Below are 12,406 nucleotides of genomic sequence, written 5' to 3' on the forward strand. Positions count from 1 at the left end.
GAATTTTCGAATTTTTTAGTATAATACCGATATTATTGGGAGTGGCATACATAATGAAGTGGTAATTATCATGTGATGCTGTTAAGTAGGGCAGAAGTGGATTTGTTTGGTTCAGTTGCTAGCTAGCATTATAGTTTTAAGTATGTCTATGAAGGGAATTGTTATGTTGCTGTTAAGGTTATTGTTGTTATGAATTTCTGTACAAAGTATAGGGTGGTGGAGTAAGTCATTGAGATGTGGGGTTACAAGCTGAAAGGCTCATAATTTGTAATTGATGCTGAGTTGTATCTGTAGTAGCCCGCCTCCATAACCTCCTGTTGTCTTAGCTATTGTGAAAAATCAGTCACCATTGTTAGCTGCAGGACTTATGATAAGTTATTTTGATAGCTTATGACTGAAAGATTAAGAAATTTGCCTCACAGTTCCCAGGCTCCAGGTTTCATCCTGCTGCATGGCACCTTGGTCAAGTCTTTTACTGTAGCCATGGGTTGACCAAAGCCTCATGAGTGAAATTGTGTAAGTGGAAACTTGTGGAAGCCTTTTGAATTGTACTTGTACTTGAAAGATCAAATCTTGACATGCTGATTCTTCCTAAGAATTATGTTAAGGCTACAAGTGTACATGTTCAGTCACTTATATTGTAATTCAGTTAGGTACTTCGGTACTCATTGTCAAAACTGGAGATCCATTTAGTGCTGATCTCAAATATTTCTACATTAAAAAAAAAAAAACAGTTCCTAATTTAGTTAGTGATGAAACTTGACCATCACATTATTTTTATTGTCCTCTTATTGTTATCAAGATCTCTGGCTGTTGCTAATGTCTTCAGAAAGTATAAGCATATTATGCATGGAACATACGTTATAGGGACACCACTGTCTTCATAATATGTGAGGCAGGAATGAGGGAGAAATTTTTCAAATTTGAATCATGTGTGATCTAAGGCCATATTAAAAAAAAGTTTATTAAATAATCAGAAAAATGTAGTTACATTTTTGTGAAAATACAATCATGACTATAATCTGACCTTTTAAAGACTATTAACCCCTTTAGCATTTTAACTGGCCTTATCCAACCCAAATATGTTCAAAGCAGTCAGATCCTACCCTTACAATGTCATTTTAAAGAATAAGTCACATCATGAAAATCTCGAAGCTTGAATATAATGCATGGTTAATTCAAAACAATGTGAGTATAAATAAGCATTTGACAGAGTAGTCTGTATCCCTAAAGGTCAAACACTCTGTGTAGTGGGTGCAACAGTGTCAAATATTGGTTGCACTTTAAAATTGGCATGGTTATGCAGTTTACACATGGTACATATAAAACATTTGCATATGAGATCAAAAGGGAATTTTTTTCCCATTGATGTATTCTTGTAATGATTTAAGAACAATATGATACTATGAAACCAAAAGTTTTTTTTTTTTTTTTTAATCAAAATCTGGAGTTCTTTTCCTGGAGGCTGCACTTAAGTGCTTCAAAGGCTGCCTACCGCCCATTCCTGCCCTAGTGGTTCCTATGAGTCACTATATCACATTTAGAAGATGGTTTATATAGTATTGCTACTGTATAAACCATCTACTGTTTACTACAATGACAAAGATACCAGACATTGTCATTCTCTCTTCTATATTTAACCCTTTAGCATTCAAATTACTCTATCAAATGTAATACTTATTTATTCACATTGTTTTGAATTAATCATGCATTATCTCATAGCATTGAGATTTTGATGATGTGCTTGTATATTTTTAAAATGACATTGTAGGGTAGATGAGAGAGGCCTGATCTGGCCAGTTTGAACATAAAACAAACTATATGGGTTGGATATGGCCTGTTTAAATGCTACAGGGTTATGGTTTAACCATATAGCGTTTAAATTGGCCATATCTGGCCCAGATATTCTACATGTTTTATATTCAAACTGGTGATATCTAGCCTCTCCCACCTAATGTACATTGACATTTTAAAAAATAAACCATCACATCACTGAAACCTCAAAGCTAGAAGATAATGCATGATTAATTCAAAACAATATGAGTGAAAAAGTATTACATTTAACAGAGTAATCCGAACACTAAAGGGTTAACCCATTGAAATAAGTGTAATAGTGTGATTTTTATTTTTCCTTTCACATCTGATTATTGCTTTTATTCCTTTAATAATTCAACAATGAAGTAGCACTGTTAAATGCTCTGGTTACTTGATCTGCAAAAAATAACAACCAAATCTGTTCTCAAATTGCCCTAGACATGCACTGACTGGAGAAAATATAAGATGGTGATGTTTGGAATGCCTTTGACATAGGTCTATTTGATCAGGGCTGACTGAAACTAAACAACAAAAACAAATGGTCTAGAACAGTTGGTTAGTGTGTAACCTTGTACCAGTTCAGCAAGCACCAACAGTTTCTGTCAATGTTGATTGAAAGAATCAAAAGCAAGTAGAAAAAACTGAGAAAAACTAATTATTTAATTATTTTTAAATAACATGGATCCATAGGGTTGGTACTTTATTTGTATAGCATAAAATAGATGATAGCTCCTATATAAGATAACTAGTCTATTTGCAAGTAGCTGCTCCCACTGGAGGAGTTGAGCTCAGTATTGTTAACCAGTAAAATTACTTTATTTCCATTAAAACGATAGTGTTGTTACTATTTAAGAGTGGTGAATTCTACTTCTCTGCAATACCTCTATGTAGAGCTTTGCAGGTTTGAGTGCTACATATTTGGGGCACAGGTGCTTAAAGTACAAAGCTTGCCTTGTACGTTAGTAGTATCTGTAACCTCTGCTTGAGAATAAGAGAGCTTCTCTCTCCTATTTTTTTGACTTGGGCTTTGAGTAAAATAACAGTAAGGCTCTGTAACTTTACTGTGATGTTGGAATACCACTGAAGTCTTCCAACTTTGTTGTGATTTGGTTAGGTCAGATTAACAAAATTCCCAGCTGTTGTATGAATGTGGAATTAAGATGTTGTAACATTCATTCTTTACCTGTAATAAAGAAGTAATTGACATGGCTTCATTAAAGAACTGAAATTGAGTGGGAAGGGAGTAAGGTATTCAGTTTGTCTGAGAAGTTGTAGTTGTTCAACTTGCTAAAAGTGTCTGGCAAATCTCCCTCAAACCATACCTTATTGTCTTTTAAAAAGCATAGATTGGATAATGTAGTCTTAAATATATAAAAGGCAGGATGGTCAAGGCTGCAGTGCTTTTGATTATTGTCTGCTCTATCATATTTGACTTGGTAATGATTGGCATCAATCACAATAAAATTCAAGCTACACTCAGTTGATTATACTTTATTCATAAACAACCAGTCTAACCTTGATAACTGATACATTAGGATAAAGCGTTCAGAGTTAGTTAACCAATAAGAAGAGTCTTTAATTTCTTTTATCTTGGTAATTATAACTGTAGAGGTGGGATGGTCCAGTGGATAAGTACTACTTGCTCATAAAGCAGGAGTTCATTTGTATGTATTTAGTTCTTGGACAATAATCTTTCTTTAGGTTCCGAGACCATTTAGGAATGTTATCTATAAGTGTAGGTAGGCAACTTTTCTTTCAGAGTAGGCAACTTTTCTATCAGCCGTTTAATGCTGTAAAATCTTGTCAGCATTTTAGATCTTACATTATGGATGATAACTACAGACTAAATACTCCAAACAAGTCTATATATTTGTATTTCTGTTGAGCAATGTATGCTGTTTTTTTAGCTCCAAATCGGCTGTGATTAAGCAAACCTATGATGAAAAGCATTCCAGCTGTGATAATCCTAACTTACCAGATAATGTTATTCGTCTCTTTTCTTTTCTAAGGAAATTTGAAAGATTTGACTGCCACTTTTAGCAAGTAAGATGATGGCTCATTCTATTTGTTGATAGATTTGCATTGCTGTGTTCATTGTAACCTTTACTGCCAACTGCAGATGTTATAAGATGTTTCAGTTCACTTTTGTTCTATCCCTCTGAGATGCCATTAAAATTTAAACTTCTTGATCTTGGGTTTGTAGTATCACACACAAACCAGTCACAATTTGTCCTGTGAATCTTAAAAAGACACAGGTGTGTTATACTATTACACTGCTGGCCATTATGTCGAACTTTGTGTCAAGGCAGTTAATACGCATCAGGATGCGATAAATAATAATGCTTTAGACCTAGACTAGCTTTGAGTAAGCAGACTTCATGATCAGATGCATTCTAGTTGTGGCAAACCCTATTTTTTCCTTGAGTTTATCTAGGACTACAGTATCCTAGTGTGTCCTTTCCATTTTAAGATGATAAAGTGTATGTTTCAGATGAGATTTGGCTATTTCTAGCAGGTTGACAAGCATTGTTGAGACCTTTCCATGGAAGGTTTATTTCTTCTATAAGCATAAAAATATATATATTTATGTACACTTAGAGTAGGGGTCACCATACTACGGCCTGCAGGCCAAATCTGGTCTACGAGGTCAATTCACCTGGTCTGCTGCTGCACTGTACCTTTTGTGTAAGGACCTGCAATGAGAGTTCATTTGCTTCTGGTATGGCATCAGTGTTTGGAACAACTTATGTCTGTGAGCAAACATTTTCAGTAAGGAAGGATGTAAAGTCAGCACATTGAACGAGGTTGACTGATGAACATTAGAAAGCAATTCTCTCGGATGCAGCAAGTCCAAAGCAAATATTGATGACATCTTGCTAAACACCAAATCCCACCAACCTTTTTTGCTGCTTAGTTTGTGAGATTCAGATGTGTGCATGCTGGGTGTGATATAACTATCTTATTGCTAACATTGCCTTTGATAACTTTTTAGTAAATAAATATGTTGGTTGTCTTTGTTTTGTGTATTCACTGTATTGTATTGAACAAAATGGTTATGCGGCCCGCGCTCAACATTCAGTTATTTGACCCGCCATGAAAAAGTTTGGTGACCTCTGACTTAGAGCAAGGGAATGAGAACCTATCTTAAGAGTATTAGTGATCTAAATAATGAAATAACATTCTGTACACACCCAACTTGAAGCTTAACCTCTGTTTGAAGGTTGCTTACTAATCAATCTGAAGACTTAGTTACATCTACTCTCAGATGAGTGGTCACAATGTTGATTTTTTTTGTTTATTCCTTAGGCTCAAGGTTACATTTTGTAAGGAAACAGTGTATTAATCAGTTAAATTAACCCAGATATATATTACTGGTACTTGTTACTTGTTTACAAAATATATGTTACATTTCTGATGGTAAGAGTGACACTAGTGTCTAACTCAGTGTTGAGCAACTATTGGAAAGGTTTTTTGTTAGTGAAGTGTGAAAGTTTTGAATTTGTGCCAATGTTAAATATTTGACTTACACAAATGATACACAACAAAAAGTTATATGATACACAAATATCCTTTGATTACTTTGTGTGTGTGTGTGTATATATATATATATATAAAACCATTGCTGTTGTTTAACATCCACTTTTCAGTCAGCAAAATTCTATGCATAAGGTATTGGCCAATCCAAAGCTATGGCAGAAGACACTTGGCTTAAGTGCTGTGCAGTATGAGTGAACTCAGAACTACACAGTTGTGATGCAAACTTCTTAACCCTATACTCATGCCTCTCTTGGTTTTGTTTTAGATTTATTTCCTTTCAATGTTAACAAATGTTAATATTTTCATACTTTAGTTGTTTAACTTTCAAATGTAATGCCTATTTATTTACATTGTTTAGAATTATTCATGCATTATCTTGTAACTTTGAGATTTTGAAAATGTGACTGTTTATTTTTAGAATGACATTGTAGGGTGGGATCTGGCTAGTTTGAACCTAAAAGAGGTAGAATATTTTGGCCAGATATGGTCTGTTAAATGCTAAAGAGTTAACCCCTGATCAACCAAGCCTATGAACAAATTAAATGTGACTCCCATTAAGCAGTGTGCTTTCAGGACAACATTATCTAATGTATCCTTCCTTTTGCCCTACTAGTGTTTACAGAGTTTATTCCTAAATTGCAGTGCCTGTTTACAGCCAGATGATTTGATGGCTACATTGAATTAAGTGAAATCTAATAAGCCTTCCTTGAAAAAGTGTTATTAAATGTTTGGGGGAAACTGCATAAAATCTTACGTTTCTTTTCTTCTAAGTCTGGTACTTGTTCTATTGCTCTCTTTTACAGAACTGCTAAGTTACTGGGATGTAAACAAACCAACACCAGGTATCAAACAGTGGGAGGAGGTAACAGAAACACACACACATACACAATGAGCTTCTACACAATTTCTGTCTCCCAAATTCACTTGTGAGGCATCGGTGAGTCTGGGGCTATAGTAGAAGACCCTTGTCCTGATGTTACACAGTGGGACTAGATTTAGTTCTTTTTGAAGGCTATACTTAAGGGCCTCAAAACCCGTATCACCTAACCTTGGTTTAACCCTTCAGCATTCAGATTACTCTGGCACATGTAATGCTTATTTATTCACTTTGTTTTGTATTAATCCTGCATTATCTTGTAGCTCTGAGATTTTGATGATGTGATAGTTTATCTTTTGAATGATCTTGTAAGGTAGGTGTGAGAGGCCTGATTTGAACATAAAGCAGGTAGAATATTTGGGCTTGATAAGGCTGGCTTGAATGCTGAAGGGCAGTATCCTGACAGATCATCCAGTATCCTACCAATGAAATGCCTATCCCTTCTCTGTTGCCTTTAATTACATTAGTGTTATTGTTTAACTTGTTTGATGATCAATAATATTTCATCTTGCCTTTGTAGGGTTATCTAATGTGCACTTTCTTTTTGACAGTAATAGGGTGTAATTTGAGGAAAATTTGGCTATTTCTAGCAGTTCAGGTCTCTAGAACTTTTTCAATGATCTAAATTTATAAAAATTAACAAATTTTACTTTTTCTAACAAAAATTTTTTTTTTTAAATAGTTTAAATAATGAGAGGAACCTTTATATTGTTGTTCAGAATGCTATAAATAGCAGCAAAATCTCCCTTAAATCACACCTTACTGTTTTATAAATGGTGTTTTTTATCTTTTACCTTTTTTCAGTGGACTGCAGCCATGCTGGGCCACCACCTTGAAGAGTTTTAGTTGAACAAATTGACCTCAGTACTTACGTTTCTTTTCTTCTAAGTCTGGTACTTGTTCTATTGCTCTCTTTTACAGAACTGCTAAGTTATGGGGATGTAAACAAACCAACACCAGGTATCAAACAGTGGGAGGAGGTAACAGAAACACACACACACATACACAATGAGCTACACAATTTCTGTCTCCCAAATTCACTTGTGAGGCATCGGTGAGTCTAGGGCTATAGTAGAAGGCCCTTGTCCTGATGTTACACAGTGGGACTAAACCTTAAACCATGTGGTTGCAAAGTGAGCTAAATTAGATAATTTAGTTTTGGATAAAGTGCATTTAAGTAAAATACTCTGTTGTTGCAGGTGGGATGCTTGATAAGGGCTGGGCTGGAGCCTAAATAAGCAAAAATAATGTTTATAAGCTGGGCAAGTTCCATTGGGAATAGTTGTCATTGAATCCAATACACTTGATTGAAAAATTAAACCTTGAAAGAGAGGTAAATATGACTGCTGATATTGATAATAATTGTCAACAAACTGTGAGCATTTTGTTTACATTTTAGATAATTTTGGTTCCAAAGGTTAATTTAAACCAAATGTCACATAGCTATGAAATGAATCGCATGTGAATGCACGTGTGTATGTGTGTGTGAGAGAGAGAAAGAAAGGAAGAAGTAACTAGAATCACAGACTCTGATCTAAAGGTTTTATGCAGTTATCCTTGTACTGAGATGACAGAACTGGTCAACGGTTGTAAATAACATTTAAAACAGGAAAACTATGAACTCCACTCTGAAAAAAAAATATGCTCAACTTGCCCTTCAGAATAGTTTTCCAAAAATGAGTTCTGTGAAAAATGTTGGTGTTCTGGGAGACAAGCTGTCTTTCATTATAATGTTAATCAAAAAAAAAAAAAAGGATGGTGTACACCATTTTGAGAATATGTTAACATTTTTTACATGAACAAATTCTGAATTTCTGTGACGAGGAATTAATATTATACTTTAATGCATTCAGACTAGTGTCCTCATTTTAGTTGTTATGGTTACATTTCAACTGTGGTAATCCTTTGGTCTTCTGAAGATATCTGCTCTGTTCTCAGAATTTGGAACTAAATGCTTTGTTTAACCCATGGGAATAGACAGTTCTTGTTCTGTTGCCCATACTAGGAATGTTTTCTGTATTATACATCAATACATGCGATGCTGCTAGTTATACATCAATCAGTCCTGTTCACATGATGATGATATATATAATCCTTTCTACTAAAGGCACAATGCCTGAAATTTTGTGGGAGGTGGCTTGTCAATTACATCGACTCCAATGTGTAACTTATTTTATCAACTCTGAAAGGATGAAAGGCAAAGTCAACTTCAGCAGAATTTGAACTCAGTATGTGAAGATGAATGAAATGCCGCTGAACAGGTGTGCTAACGATTCTGCCAGCTTGCCAACATTTATATATATATAAATTTTGTTCTATGTGTGCCATAAATATCGCCATCCGTTTAGAGAAAAATTTGTAGTTTAGAATCAGTAGTTCTTTGACTGCTATTTCTAAATTTTCAGTATTTTGGAGAAGCAACTCAATGCTAATCCCTGTATATTTATGATTATATATATATATATATATATATACATGCACACACACACACACACACACACAGCATGACTGATCCAGAGATTGAACTCATGCACACTAGCAATGCTATTATATGTAACCTTTAATCAATACATGTGTTCACTATCATTCTGTTCTGTGTATTAATGTATATTGATAACTTCTCCCTGTAAAAACAATATTTGATTAATTTAATGTTTTAAAATCCGGGGCTTGTCTGTAAAGATCTTATCTTTTGAATCATGCAATTGCTGTGAGCTTAAAATACTGAATTCTTAATAACATGGTTGTATGTTCACATCCTGCTTCAACTATTGGGTTTTTTTGTTTTTTTTTCTCTTGAGCCAGGCACATGTTCTGTTCCATTTTGTTTAACAAAATGCAAGTTCCATTCTTGTTCCCTAGTTGAATGGTTAGGAGTAGGAAGGACTTCTGGTTATAAAATTTATTGAAAATAAATCTGCATAATCAGGGCTGATGATCTTGGATTACACCTACATTAATCTTTTTTGCATACTCTGCACTCATTGATGATTGAGTTTCTAGTAGCTTAAACTTTAGCTAAGAAATCCTATACTGCTTTGGGCAGTAACAAGATTGAAATATGCATAGAATGGAGAAAGGAAATAAAAAAGAATCTTTACTCATTCAGCTACCCAAAATTCAGAATAAAGATCCAGATTGGAATTCTCATGAAATTCTTATGAAATGGCAAAGCATTATATTGTGTATTGGCTGCTGTCAGAACCCAAATATAATTTACACATTTATAGATACTGGCTCTACAAGAAATACATTAACCAATACATTTAGTTATGTAACCTATCTAACGACTTGCCATGCATAATGTTCATAAGCTGTGTTTACTTAAACCTCAACATAGCTTATACATCATTTATTATGTTTTTAATGTGCAGTAATTAATTCAGCCATGTTTACATTAACTATATCAACAAATACTTATTGGAAATTACCTGCATTAAACTGTTGTGGGGATATCACTTCCAAAATTACATCAAAGGTAGTATGAGTACACTACTGATTTTTTTTTTTCCAGTACTTATGGTTTGATTGCATGCTGGATTCTCCATTATACCAGGCTAATGGAAATCACCATTTAATAACGGTTTTGGCACAAGGCCAGCAAGTTTTGGAGGTGGATAAGTCGATTACATTGAGCCTGGTGCTCAACTGGTACTTATTTTATCAACCCCAATAGTATGAAAAGTAAAGTCAATCTCGGAATTTGAACTTGGAAGATAAAAATGGACAAAATGCCGCTAAGCATTTTGCCTGGTGTGCTAATGATTCTGTAAGCTCACTGCCATTCATCTCTATTTAATAATAGCTGATATAAATGTTGGTTGGTTGATTTCCTCAGCCACCCTGAACATAATCTAGAGAGAAAAGAGATACAGAGGAAATTAACAAGGAGGTGCAGGATGAGTGTGCATACTAGGCTAGGTGACATGCAAGGAGTAAATGATCACTACACTTGCATACTGTGAGAGAAAGAATCATAGAGGAAGAAAGGGAAAGAGTTTTATATATATATATATATATATATATATATATATGAGAGGAGAGGAGACAGTGTAAACTTTTATAATATAAAATCAAGGGTTTTTTTTTATGAATATTATTTAATTTTATTTTAAGGTTAATGAGCATTTTTCTTTTGAAAATTACTATTCATTTCATTTTGTTTTAGTCCCAAGAAATTTGATAAAAGTAAAATTACAATTATTGTTGTATGCCATTTTTCTTGATGCCATGATGGTGGCAAAAGTATACTTCCAAAGTCACCCATTATGTAACAGATAACACTCTAGTGTAGCAGTTCTCAACCATTTTTTATCTATGGACCCCTTTGTTTACTATTTTATTCTGGTGGACCCCCATAACCATTTGATGTTTAAAAACTAAGTTTTATAGATACTTCTTTCAAAATTCCTATTTTGTTTTACATACATTAACTTGTTTAAGTTAGTAATAGAACTCTCTGAGAGAACCTGTTTAATTGGTCAGAAACATATTGAACTATGTAAAATGTTGGAGAGACAACCTAGCTGTTTCTAGCAATAAATATATATATCTAACGCAAATTTTTTCATGGACCTTTAAAATACTACTGTGGATCCTCAATTTACTATTCTGCTTGCATGGGTCCCCAAAATTCTTATATGGACCCTGAGGGATCATATGGATCTTGATTGAGAACCACTGCAGTAGTGTAATAAAAATTCAGGGTAAATTCTTTTGAGGCTTTTGTTACATTATCAACGTTTGATACACTTTTTTGTTAATCCACTAGAAACATTATAAAGATGGAAATACTCTCCCTACATCTCAATTATCTGTGATAGCAAAAATGCTTAAAACTAATTGTAAAGACACTCTCTAATCCCTCAATTCCTCACTGTATCCTCTCTTGAAATCCAATTGTGAAGAACATATTTTCTCCCTTCGTGCTAGGATGCTGTAGTCTCTACAATGAAGTTGTTAAATTTTTAGAGCAAGTCCTTCGGAGGTTTACACATGACATTATTCAATTTTAAGCAGTTGTGCCCTTGTATTGTTATTGTTGGAGAAGGGAGAATGTTTTGATCTTCATATTTCTAGTCAAGAAAGGGGTATTGTGAAGGTTTGGTATTATTAATAGCATAAAAGCTATGTAACAGCAGTTTCCAAGTAATTCACCTAATTAATAATACATGCAGTTTACATCTAACTTACACTTGGATTGTCACACTTTACACATTGATGATTCTTAAACCTTTTGCTGCGAACTTTCACTACGACTGTTTTCAATTCCAATTTTTTATGGTACAACTCAGCCTGTTCCATTATCATGCTCTCTGACACGTCTACTTTATTATTCTGGTATTGTCAAAATTATTCAATCAACAGTCATTGAAATTTAGTAATTTAACTAGCTTTCATAGTTTTTTGCTAATTAAGGCACTAAATTGACAGTCATTTGAATATCTAGCAGCATTTCTTCTGACTCTTTGCTTTGTGTTCAAATCCTGCGGAGATTAACTTTATAAACGTGGGGGAGGGGTCAATAAATTACCAGCCAAGTACTAGTGTCAATTTCTTTTTTCTTTCTCTCACCCTCTCTCTCTGGAAGGAAGCATCTGTGGTCAGACCTTGAGGTGGTGGTGGGGCTTCACCAGGTTTAAAATGCTTGTGACCCACCATGTCATAACAATGCCCCCTTACAACTCCAACAGGAATTGAGTGGGGGCAGGCAAGATTTTCTAATACTTATTTATTTCTTAAAACCAGTTTCTGCAAAGAATAGCAATATTTTTTCTCTGTTGCCGATAAATCTGTATCGTGTCTCACAGACTTTTCTCACTGAAACACTATAGTATAGTTCTCTCACCATTTCTAGTTTTTCCCCTCATTCATTTGGACTTGCATTTACACTTTACATACCCCACTGACACGTTGCACTGTGACTAGGGATAAGTGTAAGCAATGTAGACTAGAACATTTTCTCAAATTATTAGCATTGCAGCAGCTACTGATATCTAGATGATTGCAAATGACAATACTACTTGTGGCTAACCAGTAAACTAAGTTGGCTGACTGGCAGGAAATTCAAGTGTGTACTGATAATAATCTTCAGATTGAAATTGAGACCAGGCTATCAGTTGCTGGAAAATTGATGGTGTTTTTAATGGGTAAACATTTATCCTTTAAGTTGTTATT

At 34.4% G+C, this 12,406-nt stretch overlaps 1 protein-coding gene across 1 annotated transcript in view; it reads left to right on the forward strand.

Annotated features, from left to right (window-relative positions):
* Positions 1 to 12,406, forward strand: part of LOC106874365 (gamma-aminobutyric acid receptor-associated protein-like 2) — a 39,718-nt gene that overhangs the window by 4,639 nt on the left and 22,673 nt on the right. The gene's annotated exons all lie outside the window — the stretch shown is intronic.

This window comes from Octopus bimaculoides, chromosome 1 (genome assembly GCF_001194135.2).
Source record: "Octopus bimaculoides isolate UCB-OBI-ISO-001 chromosome 1, ASM119413v2, whole genome shotgun sequence".
In the NCBI taxonomy this organism is placed as follows: Eukaryota; Metazoa; Mollusca; class Cephalopoda; order Octopoda; family Octopodidae; genus Octopus; species Octopus bimaculoides.